This window comes from Melospiza melodia, chromosome 1 (assembly GCF_035770615.1).
Source record: "Melospiza melodia melodia isolate bMelMel2 chromosome 1, bMelMel2.pri, whole genome shotgun sequence".
Lineage (NCBI taxonomy): Eukaryota > Metazoa > Chordata > Aves > Passeriformes > Passerellidae > Melospiza > Melospiza melodia.
This window is the reverse complement of record NC_086194.1, coordinates 124,199,361-124,213,174: the sequence shown is the minus strand read 5'-3', so window position 1 is coordinate 124,213,174 and position 13,814 is coordinate 124,199,361. Positions and strand designations below refer to the sequence as shown.

The following is a 13,814-nucleotide window of genomic DNA, read 5'->3' as shown; positions in this document are numbered from 1 at the left end:
AAGCTGACAAAGGCATAACAACATAAAAATGCATCCGTGATCTTACCCTGTACGTACTTAAAGTGACAGCCCATCATGGTATAATTATCATATATTACTAATGGAATATTAATCAAACATTCATTACTCTAATTAGAAAAACTTGTCTTGAAAAGCAGCCTGACTTTTCACCTCTGAAACTGGAATTGACATACAAATGAATTTGACAGTCTTGACGACTACGAATCTTTAGTGGGAGAAATAATGTCTTTATCTTCCAATATTTAGCTTAACTGCCAGTTTCCATCCTCTGAATGTAAAATTCAAGTCAGCTTAGATGATCTCATGCACTCCTTCAACCTCTGTTAAGTACTACACATATATCTAACATGAGACAGATATAAAACCTAGGCTATGTGCAGGTTTACCAAGTGGGGATTAAGTTTTTCTTTGAAAGAAACCTGGAATACCTGTCTACAATGTAAAAAGTCAAGCCTAAAGTAGGATTTCAGTTATCCATGCATTTTCACACTTTTGAACTTGTATAGTCTTTTTTGTCTCTTCAAAAGTGTCATTTTTGTGCACATACAATGTCTAAGCCCCTACAAATATTAACCACATAGAAAGGAGACCAAGTAGCAGTATAAAGTCTGCCTTTCAAATGATTCATGTGGAAAAGCAAAGCATTTGGGAGATAACATTCTGAAGTGACAATATCCCAGCAGGTCTCAAATTTAAAAAAAAAAAAGAGATGTGATCTTTGTGCTCATGTATTGACACAATCCAGCACCTGCTTAAGGAAATTATAGACATTACAATCACAGTGTGAGCCACAGGCTTCAGTGAGCAGCAGATCAGGCTTCTATGGATTATTCTAGAGGTGCTCAATCATGAGATGCTTTTAACAATAAAAATTATATGTCTATACATTAGAGGCTTCACCCGGCTATGCTGGATTACGGACAGGGTTCTCTTTGCACACCCTGCTGGAAGGTGTTGAAATCTGAAACTGTTGAAGTCTGCTTTTCATTCCAAAGTGTGTTCTGATTTTGCCCAATCTAAGATCATAGAATATCTCAAGCTGGAAGGGACCGATAAAGATCATCAAGACCAGTTGCCTGCAGGACTACCTAAAACTAAACCCTATATCTAAGAGCTCTGTCCACAAGATCCTTGAACTGTGACTGGCACAAAAGATATCACTCTGCCAGAAAAAGCTTGCAATAATGTTTGACCTTACAGAATAGTTGGAAAGGTTATTATAAATTGAAATTCAGACTGTTGGCCAAATACAAAGGAGAATTAATTATAATTTAGAACTACAGACCTATTTTAATCTGTCTTGACTTCATCTACTACGTAATTATTTAGGGAATATGCAGCATGTTACAATTTTGTTAGGACTGTAGCTTTTTTCCAATATTGCAGTTCCAAATTACTGTGATATTTTCACTCATATTACCAGACATGGTCTGAAAGTAGGAAGTCTATTTATCATATCTGAAACAGCAAATGCATTTGGAACTGATATTATAAATAAAAGTGTAAATATTTGCAAATATAAAAGCATAATCTTAAATTGTTTAATCTTTGTCCTTGGTTATACATCATCATCATTGTATAAAATTATTTCAAATTATGTGTTCACTTGCAACGAAGCGTACAAGGAAAACTCTGAAATTAACTGTACTACTTCAGTGTGATGTTATTTTCTGTTACGTAAAACAATTTTCTTATGAACTCATTCCTCCTTGCTAAACTCAGACTCATTATTGCCAAATAAATAATGACAATGTTATTACTGCAACAGGAATGGCAATATTGTATAGGTCACTGAGGAGGAGACAGAGAACATTTCCCACGTATTACTGTGTTCTGACCTCCACAAATGATTTGCCAGTTGTGATATGCATTAAGACATTTCATACACACATTCTGCTCCTGCTTTACTCATGGACTATTCTGAGGCTTCATGAGCTATGTACTAAACCTTAGGGTCCTAAAATTCAAATTCATTCCTCAGTTAGCTAAGGAAACTATGGTTAAGTGAAGACCTTGAGTTTTCTGTTGGCTTGTTTTGGGGTTTTTTGTTTGTCTGGGTTTTTTTCCCTACAGTTGCTAGATGTTCCATTATCCAGATACATAACTCCTACTCTCTCTTCCTCAAAAAACCCCCAAAACCCAAACAGTCCAGGGTGAGGCAAATTTTAAAAATCTCTAAATAGCAGATGGTGAAAAAAAGAAATTACATAAGAAAAACAGGTTTTCATTTGGGTTTATGTTACTCACATTTCCACCTACTTGAGTCTAGCATTAAGTCAAATCCATTCCCGCTTTCATCCCACTTACCTCCCTGTAAACACACCGGTCACAAACCCAGTTCTCTGCACTTTGCTTCTACTGAAATAAACTCTACTGCAAATAAATTTCTGTTTTCTATTGATGCTATCCAGTTGGTGTATAAAGAGGAATAAGATCCGGTCATCTGGTCTATTTAGATAAAATACAGAGTTTGAGGTGTTTTTTTCCCCAATCTTTTTTGTTCAGTATATATTTTGTTTAATTACACTTTTAGCAGCACAAGCAGAATTAGTTAAAAGTAGTTGTTAGATGAAATATGATTAATTTCATCCTACTTTCAAAAAGTATTTGACCTAGCAATAAATACAAAAAATTAATCCTATTTCTTAAAATATGTCCATGCAAACTCTAAGAAAATGCTTACAAAATAACCATTAATACTACATTTGCCACACTTAATTTTCCAGCACACACACAAACTTAGCTCTAGAGAGACTCCATTGAATTAATTTATTTACTTTAGGTGGTATATTGTAATGATAATAATGGAATCTATTAAAAAATGACTACATGATTAGGTTCCATAAAATTGTGGGCAACAATCCATGACTAAGCTGCAAATTCAAAGGGGAAGCAAAATGAATTTTTTTTCATTATTCATCTATTTTAAACAGATAAGATGTGCAGCACACATACTGATCAATGTATTTAAACATTTTCTTTCTAATACTGTGTTTTCCAACACAAAACACACAGCAGGCAGCTTAGCTTAATAAAAAAATCATATTACAGATGAACAAACTGGAAAGTGATGGAATATTTGGGTTACATACAGGTTTAGTATCAGAGGTTGGGAGGACTCCGTTTGGCTCCAGCATAATTTGTCATTGAATTTCAACTGGATCAAGAACTGTTCTTGTCCTCTTGACTGCTGAATTAAATACGATGATTGTTAAATAGTGTATGCTGAAAAAATTATTTTTTTCCCCCTAAAATACACACAAACAAAATAAATGTAATTTTTTCAAGAATGTCAGTATCACACAAAGCATGCATTCAGCTTTGAGTAATAAATTACTACACAAATGTAAAGCAATTTATTTGCATCCACTAAAATAGAATGAATCATATCCACGACACCAAATTGTAGTAATAAATTACTGAGCTCTGCTAGTGGCGAGAAAAGCATTATCATATTAGAGTTTGCAATTCAGATCTATTATAGGCATCTTGTATTTATTTATTTATTCAGCCATATAACATGGTATACTAAACAACATATTGGCTACATACCCTATGTGGAAGGCACGCATCTGCCTGCATCAATGCTATTTCCTTCACCAAGAATACAGGGTGCTTACTATAATTAAAAATATGAGTGCAGCGTAACTGTGACACTGGTGCCCCCAAAACTCTGTCCAGTCACCATGACTGTGCAGAAATGATAGACATTATGTCTATGTGCCTAAAAACACACCCACTGAGGGACTGCTCCTGAGAAGCAGACTTGTGACAGCAGGGTCTGCCCTGTGTGCAGCCAAGTGAGCACCACCACGGATCTGGCTGACCTGGGCTTTGTGCACCACTGCTGGCTTAACCCACCAGGTCTAAAAATTCCTGTTCTGCAGGCCAACTGATGACAATAGCTGAAGTGGCCTCTTCAGCCCTGAGTTGTGAGTGAGGAGTGCACTTACTGCCTTCAACACCTTCGAGAACAGAATTCCCCCTTCCTCCTTGAAGTTCTCATTGCTCCCACCAGAAAGGCAACAGAACCTCTTTAAAGTGTCCCATGTGCCTGAACAGCTAATCTCAGCTTCTCTTCAGCCTCCCCTACAAAACCAAAGAGCAAGGAGAGATCAACATCAAGAGCAAGGGAGTTTACAGGGAACTCGCTCACTTGTGTTATCCCTGTGGTTGAGGAAAAAAAAATCCCCATCAAAAAATCAATCCTGACTTAAACCTAAATTCAAAGCATATGTGAGCCTGAAGAGGTACTCCACATTTATCAAGCATATTGCTAACGTGGGCAGTAGCTGCCACGAGCTGGATATGGCAGGAAAGAGGAATTCAGAGCAGTTTATGGTTAGACTAAACGTTAAGGCAAAATCATCAGATAAAACTGAAATAATTTATGTTCTACAGTAACACAAGGCTCTCATGTGCACATAAAACCCAACTCAACGCGATGTTCATATTTTAATACAAAACAGTAAAAAAACCCACAAACCAAACTGCTCAAAACCAGGACACTGCCTCAATCAGCATCTGTTCAAACCCATGCATAAATCAGCTGCAAGGACTCTGTATGCTAACAAAGCCAGAAAGGCTAAACTAGATCTGGAAAACCCATTAATTAATTAATTATACCACAAATAATCAATGATGCCAGCTCTGAATAAAAACAAACATACAAGAATCACAGTTAAACCAAGAAAAAAAAGATCCACATACAATTTATTCATCAGTATCCCATTTGCAATGAAATAAAATACTGGGTTTTTCTGCAGTATCCTCAGGTTAAAGCATTTTTTCTTTCATCAGGGAAACACTGCACAGAGATCCCTGGGAACTGTGCACAGATCACTGGCAGCATTTGTTCTGAATTATGTAGTATTTTAAATATGAAAATAAACTTTACCATGACACCATTACAAAATAAAAATATTGAAGCTTTTAAACAAATAAAATTTATATTTGTAGACTTTCCTATATATTAGTTGCTCTATTCTTAGAAAGACTGCAAGTCCTTGGGAAAATGGACCCGCTACTTTTGATCCTACAGCAGCTCAAAGAAAATTACAAAAAAAGTTAAACAGTAAAAACAAGTTAAGAGTATCTACAAATGTGCAAAGTATGCTAGAAAAAATTGATCACTGGAAATTTTTCCTCTCATTGTATGCAAAATTTCTTTTTGGTTCCAAAATAAACTGAAATGAGCAGAGATAAACCTTCCTCTTTCTCTCACCATGCTTCGCTGTGTGTTGTCATAGAGGAACAATTTAGAATAAAGAAACACAGTGTAATTAATTTCTCCCAGGTCCTGTGGAAATGCTGTGACCCTTGAGTAATCTCTTCACAAATATTTGTGTCTTCAGAAGGGCTCTACAAATCTAACACACACAAGTGTTGCTGCTGCATTTCAGCATTTTTTCACATTAAAAAAACCCCTCCAATATGGGCCTGACCAACTGGTGCCGAACATTTAACATCTCATAGAGGGCAGGCAACCTGCTCCTGCAGTTCATGCTCAAAATGCCAGTGAGCATAAAGAGCAAAGGATCAGGTCAAGAACTTCAGTATACTCTCATATTTTGCCTTGATTCTGTCAAAAACAACCTCTGGAAAGAAATTTAACATAACACATTAATTTTTTTACACCACACTGCACTGATTTAGAAGTACCTCACACACTACTTTGCTTTGTAAATGACCAAAGTACTTGAATCCTGCAGAACGTCCTCGTATTTAGCTTTTGTTCATATATAATTCTGCTGTATAATCCTGCCTGCAAAACACAGCATGAAGATCCTCAGTAGGGACATTTGAGAGATATAGAACAACACACAAATAATTATGGAAGTCAGCCCACACACCACCACAGTATGAAAAGAAACACCACAGAGATTTGCAGGTTACACGCAGAAACTCCAAATAACATTTCTATCCAAGGAGAAGTGAATGCTTGTCAACTACCATGCCACTGCAACTCAGTAAAGGACGTTACACAGAAATTGAAACAGTTCTACAAAGAATGTCATATTTGAAGTAGTTGTCGTGGCCCAAAAAACCCAAAAACAAAACAGAGGAAAAGATGCAACCATAATTTTTATACAAGTATTTATAGTATTTCAGGAATTAATTTTTTTTTTGTTCTAACAGGACAGCCAGTTTGTTTGAACAGCATTCAATAGTCTCTCCTAGTGCAATGTCAGTAGTTGTTTCTTTTGCTTATCTTTTTTTGGTTGTTGTTGTTGCTAAGAAAAGAAACCTGCATTGGTTCTTTTTCAAGGAAGACTGAGATCCAAATGTGTGAGAAAAAGGTTTCATCTCCAGTTTATAATTCCACTTAAGTTTATTTTATCATGTAGATATCCATATCATAATTTTTAAGAAATCCACCCTTTTCACTAAAATTTACAGTGCTTCCTAAACAGACACTGCATTTTTTCTTCTAGAGTATTTGATTTCATATAATGATATACATATGATATTATTCAAAGTATCAGTAATCTAATAATCACTAGCCCTCCTTTGTTGCTGTTACAAAAGGACAGATCCCATCTGAATATTTGGGATATTTTCCTCAGAAAAAAATTTTAATCATCTTCTCAAAAATTACATTTTATGATTGTACAGTTTTTCCATGAATGAAATTGCAGAATCGTCATTAATTTTTAACCTAAATTGTTTTGACAATGTTTGCAATACTTAGTTTATATGAAATAACAATTAATTCTCCTAATTCTACCTCCTTCATTCCTTCCTTGATGATTTTTTTCTCTTTTAATCCTACTTTGCCATCTCACTGCCACTGAAGAGTTCCATTGGGATATTCTTCAATATTATTTTAAAAATTGTATATAAATTTGGTGATAAGCACTTATCTGCAAGTAATAATCTGTCAGAAGGAACAGTGAGGAATATCACAGAACCGCACAATGGTTTGGGTTGGAAGGAACCTTAAAGATCATTAATTCCAGTCCCCATCTTGGGAATGCACATTTCTCAGTGGATCAGGTTGCTCAGATCCAGTCCTATGGTAGGTTCTTAGAAAAAGGGATCTGATAACAGTGATGTTCTAACATACATTCACAAGCAAAAAAAAAAAAAAAAAAAAAAAAAAAACCACAAAAAAAAAAGAGAGAGAGATAAGCAAAAGCCTACAACATTATGGAGGTCAACCAGATGCAACACCAGAACAACAGGTGACACCTTTAAAGAACCAAACCATGCCCTGAGCATTATGCCCAACCCATAGCTAGCCAGAAGACAGACTGATGAGAGCAAAGGATCTCTGAAGCATCTCTAGTGAAACACTTGCACCAATGCAGTTCCAGCACCACAGAACCAGAAGCTGCAATCCTCTATGAAGCATGAAGTGAAGGGCACCCTGTGTGAATGGCATGCTGCAGGAACTCCAAAATTCCTCCTGCTGCGGGGTGAAAAGAAGACAGAGATTCTCACACACTTTGCACATTTGAGGGACATCTTGCACCCATGTAGCATGCTGACTCTCAATACTTCTGGTTGGACAAAGGCAACTGCACCCTGTCTGTTGACCTCCTCATAAATGAAAAGATACTGTTGAGACCACTACCACAAAGCAGACACCTTGATTTCATATCCACCCTTCTTTAATTGTTTTCTTCCTTTTTCTTTTTTTTTTTTTTCCCTGATGACAAGACAAAAGAAACACAGAGAGCAGTAGCGAGATAGCAATTCTCAGTGTAGACTTTCACTGTTCCTTCTGACAGATTATTACTTGCAGATAAGTGCTTATCACCAAATTTATATACAATTTTTAAAATAATATTGAAGAATATCCCAATGGAACTCTTCAGTGGCAGTGAGATGGCAAAGTAGGATTAAAAGAGAAAAAAATCATCAAGGAAGGAATGAAGGAGGTAGAATTAGGAGAATTAATTGTTATTTCATATAAACTAAGTATTGCAAACATTGTCAAAACAATTTAGGTTAAAAATTAATGACGAAAACTGCCAGTCATTGTCTCTTGTTGTTACTGACCTCCAGTCAGATACATTACCCTGCTCCACCTGCAAAACTAAACAGACACATGGGAAGAAAGTGTGAACAAGCACAGAATTAGCAACTGAAGTCACAGTCAGGAAGCTGGCTGAAAAAAAACTCCCCTCTTTTGAAAAAGTAACTCAGCTACCATCCTATTAGCACATTCCTTGGAATACCTTCAGCAAGGATGTACACCCAGAACAATTGTGCTTTCAAGCACAACAGATGGCCAAAGTTTTTGGGGATCCTCACCCTCTTATTTCCTTTTTCCACAACAGAAAAAAAAATAAGCAAGAAATCCTTGACTTGATCCAGCAGAGTCAACACATCAGGATATTAAGATGGTGAAACTGGTAAGACGTTGCAAGTAAACTCAAGCTACTGCAACCTACCTTCCAAATTTACCCACAAAGCTTAAAAAAGCACCTTCTAGGTATAAGACACCATCTGTAACTACTGAGATCTGTATTATGATCTGACTTATGAGCTGATGGCACATGGTCTTGTCACCTGCTTCAGTCACCTGAACCATGGCAAGAGAGATTCAACGCCTGGATCTAGGCATCTAGAAGTGGACATTTCCTTCACAGAGATAGAACTTCAATTCTCAGATCCCTAGTTTCTTTAGCATAAGAAATCAGAAGATGAACTAACTCCTTAGTTAGTTAAAGGTGAAGCTAAATTTTCAAAAAGAGGGAAACAACTGGAATGAGTGAAATTCATTGAAATGCCACCAATACAGGGACAGGTCATCCGGAAGCAAGAAATCAGAAACTGCTCATAGACAAAGGCAAAGAAAAAGCTACTCAGGCAACCATTTAAAAATGGCTTTCACCTAGCCAGAAGACACTGGAGGGATGCATTAAGTCAAATTTACTTGGAAAGCCAGATTATGAATGTACTAGCTGCTATGACTATAGTTTCTTGAGCAGATTTCCAGATTTTCAAATGGCACAGTCAATTCTTTAAGAAACACAGAGATACAGAAAAGTAGAAATACACTGTGTGATTTCAAAGCACTGCAAAGTGTTTCTACAGACAATCTGCCAACTAGACAATTTAAGAAGGCCAAAGTCAGCATCAGCATCTGTCTTCCAATTAGAGAGCCACAAATGACATATTGCTCAGTGACAAATGATGACTGCTGTCTTATATTACGATAGTTGCTTTAGCAGATGTTTTCAAATTATCCCAAGACATGTCACAGGGAAAAGCAAAAGAGCTGGAAATATGCCCAGAGACCTGGTGCACCAGCAGCCTAAGGGAGCCATTTGGTATCCTCTCATGAGATCGTAGCTATGAAAACTGAGTACAGAAAGGAGAATGGAAATAGAAAACATGTTACATTCCTCGGTGAAAGTTGTATGTATCTGGCTACAGGATGATCTACAATGAAATGTGTTCACTTCATCTCAACTTCGAAAGAGACAGTCTGGGTAGACAGTTCTTCAAAGACGACAAAGGGGAAAAAAGCCCCCCAGCGACTGCTCCAGAAAGAATTGTTCCACATTGCTGCTCTGTAATGACAGAGTTAGGGAAAAATAAAGATAAAGGCTTTCTATGCTGAACATCTCTAAACAGTAATTCTGGTATCACATCTCACATGCTGACTGAAAAAAATTAAACTCAGCCCTGCTCCCAGGTGAGAAGAAGTAGACAGCTTTTACTGCTATGAAACAATAAAACTCCAAAACCAGCACAGACAAATAATAGGGGGAAAGGAGCTGAACACACTTTCATCTGAAGAGAACTAACGAGTAAGGTTTGGTCAGCTATTACACAGATTTAGAGACAAGACAGGTCTTCAAAACGAAAATCTGATGGGGAAAACAAAATCCCACAGTAAAATCACATAGGTAGCAATAGGCAGCAAGCAAATACAATGCAAGCAGAAGGGAGGATTAGGGCAGGGAGAAACACAGAAGCTGCGCTCATCCAGCGTAGCATCATCCTCACTCTGGAAGCATGAGGCACCACTAAAAGCACACCCCAGGAGGCAAAATAAGCACAGAGGGGAAGGCGCCAATGAAGGCTGCTACAAGTTAAGGAATGGGTAGGCGTCTGGTCTTGACCTATGGTGAGGGAGAAAATCCTTTCTCTCTTGCTCTCAATCTCTCTCTCGTTACCATGGAGATCCACTTTTCAGGTTTCTTTGGATGAGCTTTATGCACAAGTGCAAAATTTGGCATAAGAGGAGAACAAGTATTAATTACTTGCCCCTGACAAAAATAGCTTTCTTAAATCTTGAGAGATAATACAACTGAGGCAGTCAAAATTAAGTTTGGTTACTGAGATTAAGGGCTGAATAAACTATTTCACTTTAAAGTACCTTGAAATCTCATCTGCTTAAAACAGCAATGCCAGTCTCAGGGCATTGCATCTGTCTCTTACAATTTGGGTGAAGATTTTAATTACGGTATGGTATGAGATCAGGGTGAAAATGACAATGAAAAAATTCCATGGATTCTTCCTCGGTGTGGGATTACCTTCATTTACTACACTATCTCATTAATTATTTATGCAGTTCTTTTTGTATTTTCAGGGGGAAACATCACTAGCCAAAGCTGCACTGAGATGCACCACCTTTACAGAAAAAAAAACATTGCAAGGCTTAACACACACAGATTAGATTGATATGCTTCCAAGAGCTAATCCCACAAGAGACAGACAGAATAAGCCTTGAATTAAACTATATAAAGTTATGGTGAAGTACAAGAAAACTTTAAATCAGAAGGATATATATATATATAATGAAACACTACTATGCCCTTTAAAGTACTTGGTAAACTCTCTAATAAACAGAATATTTTGCTCCAATGTGTTTTAATTGTTGCATATTAATTTAAAGAGTTACCTAATCGACATACATAATTTAGTAACCTAAATAATAGTTATCTGAAATATGCAGTATCAGACAGACAAATAAGTTGTGACAGAAGAAAACAAGGAATTGTGTTGTTGCCATTAACTATTCCCAATTCTCATGTAATCATTACTATCAGCAGTAATTTGATCTGCAAATATATAACCTATTTATCTTTCAATATGCACCCTATAGATTTCTGGATCTCTTGGATCAGTGAACAATGTTCAAACTCACAATGACTTTTCAGGGCGGGGAAATACCTTAAGCATCTACACTGGATCCACACAGGAGGAGAAATTAGCGTTGCCTTTTTAAAGCTGCATTAACACTGAAATACAATCCAGTACAAGCTGAGTATACACCATGCCTGTAAACACACCTAGCTTTCACTTGTAAGTAGGCTGTAAGTTAAAGAACTACTTTTTTTTTTTTAATATCCAACTTTGTATGCAGTCCACTACAGTTCTCACGGCTTTGCATCTCTTACTATTCTCTCTTTTCTTTGTTTTTTTTTTTTTTTTTGGTTTCTGTCTTCAACTGCATGCTTAGGTACCACTGACAGGTATAGAAAACAACATAAGGAGATGTGATTAATCGAAAATCAATCATGTGTGAAACCAAAGCGCTTAAATATTACTACATTTTCTTTTTTTCTCCGAGATCAAATAAAAGTATAAGCTTCCTTCAGAAACAACCACAGTGTAGCCGCCTCCTTGCCGGCATCCTGAGCCGGGTTTAGTAACAACAAGAAGAAAGGGGGGAAAAAAAAAGCGCCGTAATTACATAACAGACCCCGCTAAATGCCTCGCTTCCCGGCTGAGGAGGAACAGGGGCACGGCGGCGGCCGGGACCACTCTGCCCCAGCACCCGTGAGCGGGGAGCGGCGGCGGCGGTGCCGCTGCCCGGGGAGCCCCGGGAGGCGACGGGCACCGGCACGGCGGAGCGAGGCCTGCCCTTGCCGGAGGCGCTTTAACCTCCGCCCCGGGGGCTGCCCAGGCGATCCCCGGAGCTCTGAGCCGCTGAATGCGCACACCTGAGCCGGGGCCGGCCCGCGGAGGGGCTGCCCTGCCCTGCCCGGCCGCCCTCTGCCCGCGGCGGCGGGGGAGCTCCGCTGCCCGAGCGCCCCGGCAGGGCAGGCTCCGCAGCACCGCCTCCCGCCTGTCCCCTGCCGGCTTGCAGCGCGCTCCCAGGCACCCGCTCCTCGGGGGATGGAAGTCTGGATCGGGGTCCGTGCGAGTCTGGCGGGACGCGGTCCCCTCGGCGGCGCTGCGCCGGACCTCTCGCTTCCACGGGATCCCCGCACCACGCGGGCTCCGCCGAGGGGGGAGGCAAATATCGACCCCGCTGTCCTTGTCCTGCCCGGGAGGGACGCGGGACAAACTCGGCCCGAGCAAGTGCCGACAACTATTCACGGGGCTGCGGGGTCGGCGGGGCAGGAGCCGGCGCGGCCGATGCCCCCGCACCGCTCGCCCGCAGGCTCGCCGGGGAAGGGGGCGCTCCCCCGGGCAGAGGAGAACGGCAGTCCACGGCGGCTGGCAGAATCCCCGTGGATGGGGGATAGTGCCCCGCAACGCAAGGCCACCGAAGAACCACTCATTTGAATGATGCAGCAAACGGGGAGGGGGTACACGACACGGGGACGACGGCGAGTCCTCCCGTTGCCACCCTCCCGTTGCCCCGATTAATAAATAATGCCCAGGTTCCGTGCCAGGGGAAGCGCTCTCCTCTTCGGAGCAGACGGCAATTAATAGCCAGTCTCCTCCCGCGAAACCCTGGCTAAGCGCTCCCGCCCGCTCGCACCCGCGGCGCCAAGTGCGAGCAGCACAATAGCGGGGAACCTCTCCACCTCGCAGCCCGGGGGAAGAGACGGGAGCGGGGGCTGGGTGAGCCAAACCTCTCGCGGCAAAAGCCGATCCCCCGAGCCGCGGAGAGCCGGGGAGCGGCGGCCGCGGCAGCCGCCGGCGCGGCGGGAGGGCAGGCGAGGCAGGCAGGCTGCCCGGCGAGCCGAGGGCGGACCGCGCAGCACGCCGCGAACACCATCACCCTCCGTACCGTCAGCAAACAGCACGCCCGCATTTACCTTTTCCTGCCCGCCGTCCGTCAGTCAGGCGTTTGCGGGAGAGAAGGAGGAAGGGAAGGGAGAAGAAAGAGACAGGGAAATACAGAGAGCGAAGAGGCGGCTGCTAATCCCCGTGTAGAAAGACTTCCAGTAGCAGCAGCAGCAGAAGCAGCAGCAGCATGCGTGTGTGCGTGCCCGGAGTGAAGCACAGCCCTCCTGGCGATGCACCGGCGCTGGCACCCAAGTGCTGTCATGTGCGTGTCTCGGTGTGTGTACCCATGGCAAAAAAAAAAAAAAAAAAAAAAAAAAAAAAAAAAAAAAAAAGGAAAAAAAAGGAAAAGATAGACGGGGGGAGACTCGTCAGTCACACGCCTGGCTGTGCACTGCTGGGGGGGACGAGGAGGAGGAGCCCAGCGCTCCCCAGCCCAACCACCGGAGGAGCAGCTCTCTTACTACGGCGGCGGCCGGGCTGCCCCTCCGCGTCAGCCCCGCACGCCCAGCCGCCCTTCCCGCCCGCTCCCAAGGACATGCCTTCGGGAAAGACCCTCAGGGCCTCCGTCCCAGGGGACTCCGTTGAAGCCGGGTTACCCGAGCCCCTCGGGAAGCGGCTGAAAAAGCCCTCCACGTTTCTGCCCCAAAAAAGCCTCCCGGCGGCATCTCCTGGGCAGCGGGGATGCCCCGCGTGGGACCGGCGTGCGGCGCCTGCCAGGGGTCCCGGCCGAGCCGGGAAGGGCGGGGGCAGTGGCAGCGGGGCCGCGGCGTTTCCCGGGGGTGCTGCTGGCGGCGGAGGTGGGGACGGGACAGACGGACCCCACAAAGCTCGGTGTCCTTGCGTGGGGCGGCACCGCTGTGGGTCAGGGG

General features: G+C 41.8%; 1 protein-coding gene across 9 annotated transcripts in view; it reads right to left on the bottom strand.

Annotated features, from left to right (window-relative positions):
- The window catches only part of DLGAP1 (DLG associated protein 1), a 403,108-nt gene extending 389,651 nt beyond the window's left edge, over window positions 1–13,457 (bottom strand). For 7 of the 9 annotated variants that reach the window (XM_063166779.1, XM_063166794.1, XM_063166786.1 and 4 more), the window contains exon 1: window positions 12,975–13,353. The gene's annotated coding sequence lies outside the window, so the exon portion shown is untranslated. Of the gene's footprint in view, window positions 1–12,974 lie in introns of all 9 variants that reach the window. The other 2 variants (XM_063166836.1, XM_063166826.1) reach the window with 2 other exon arrangements.
- Between the last annotated feature and the right edge of the window lie 357 nt (window positions 13,458–13,814).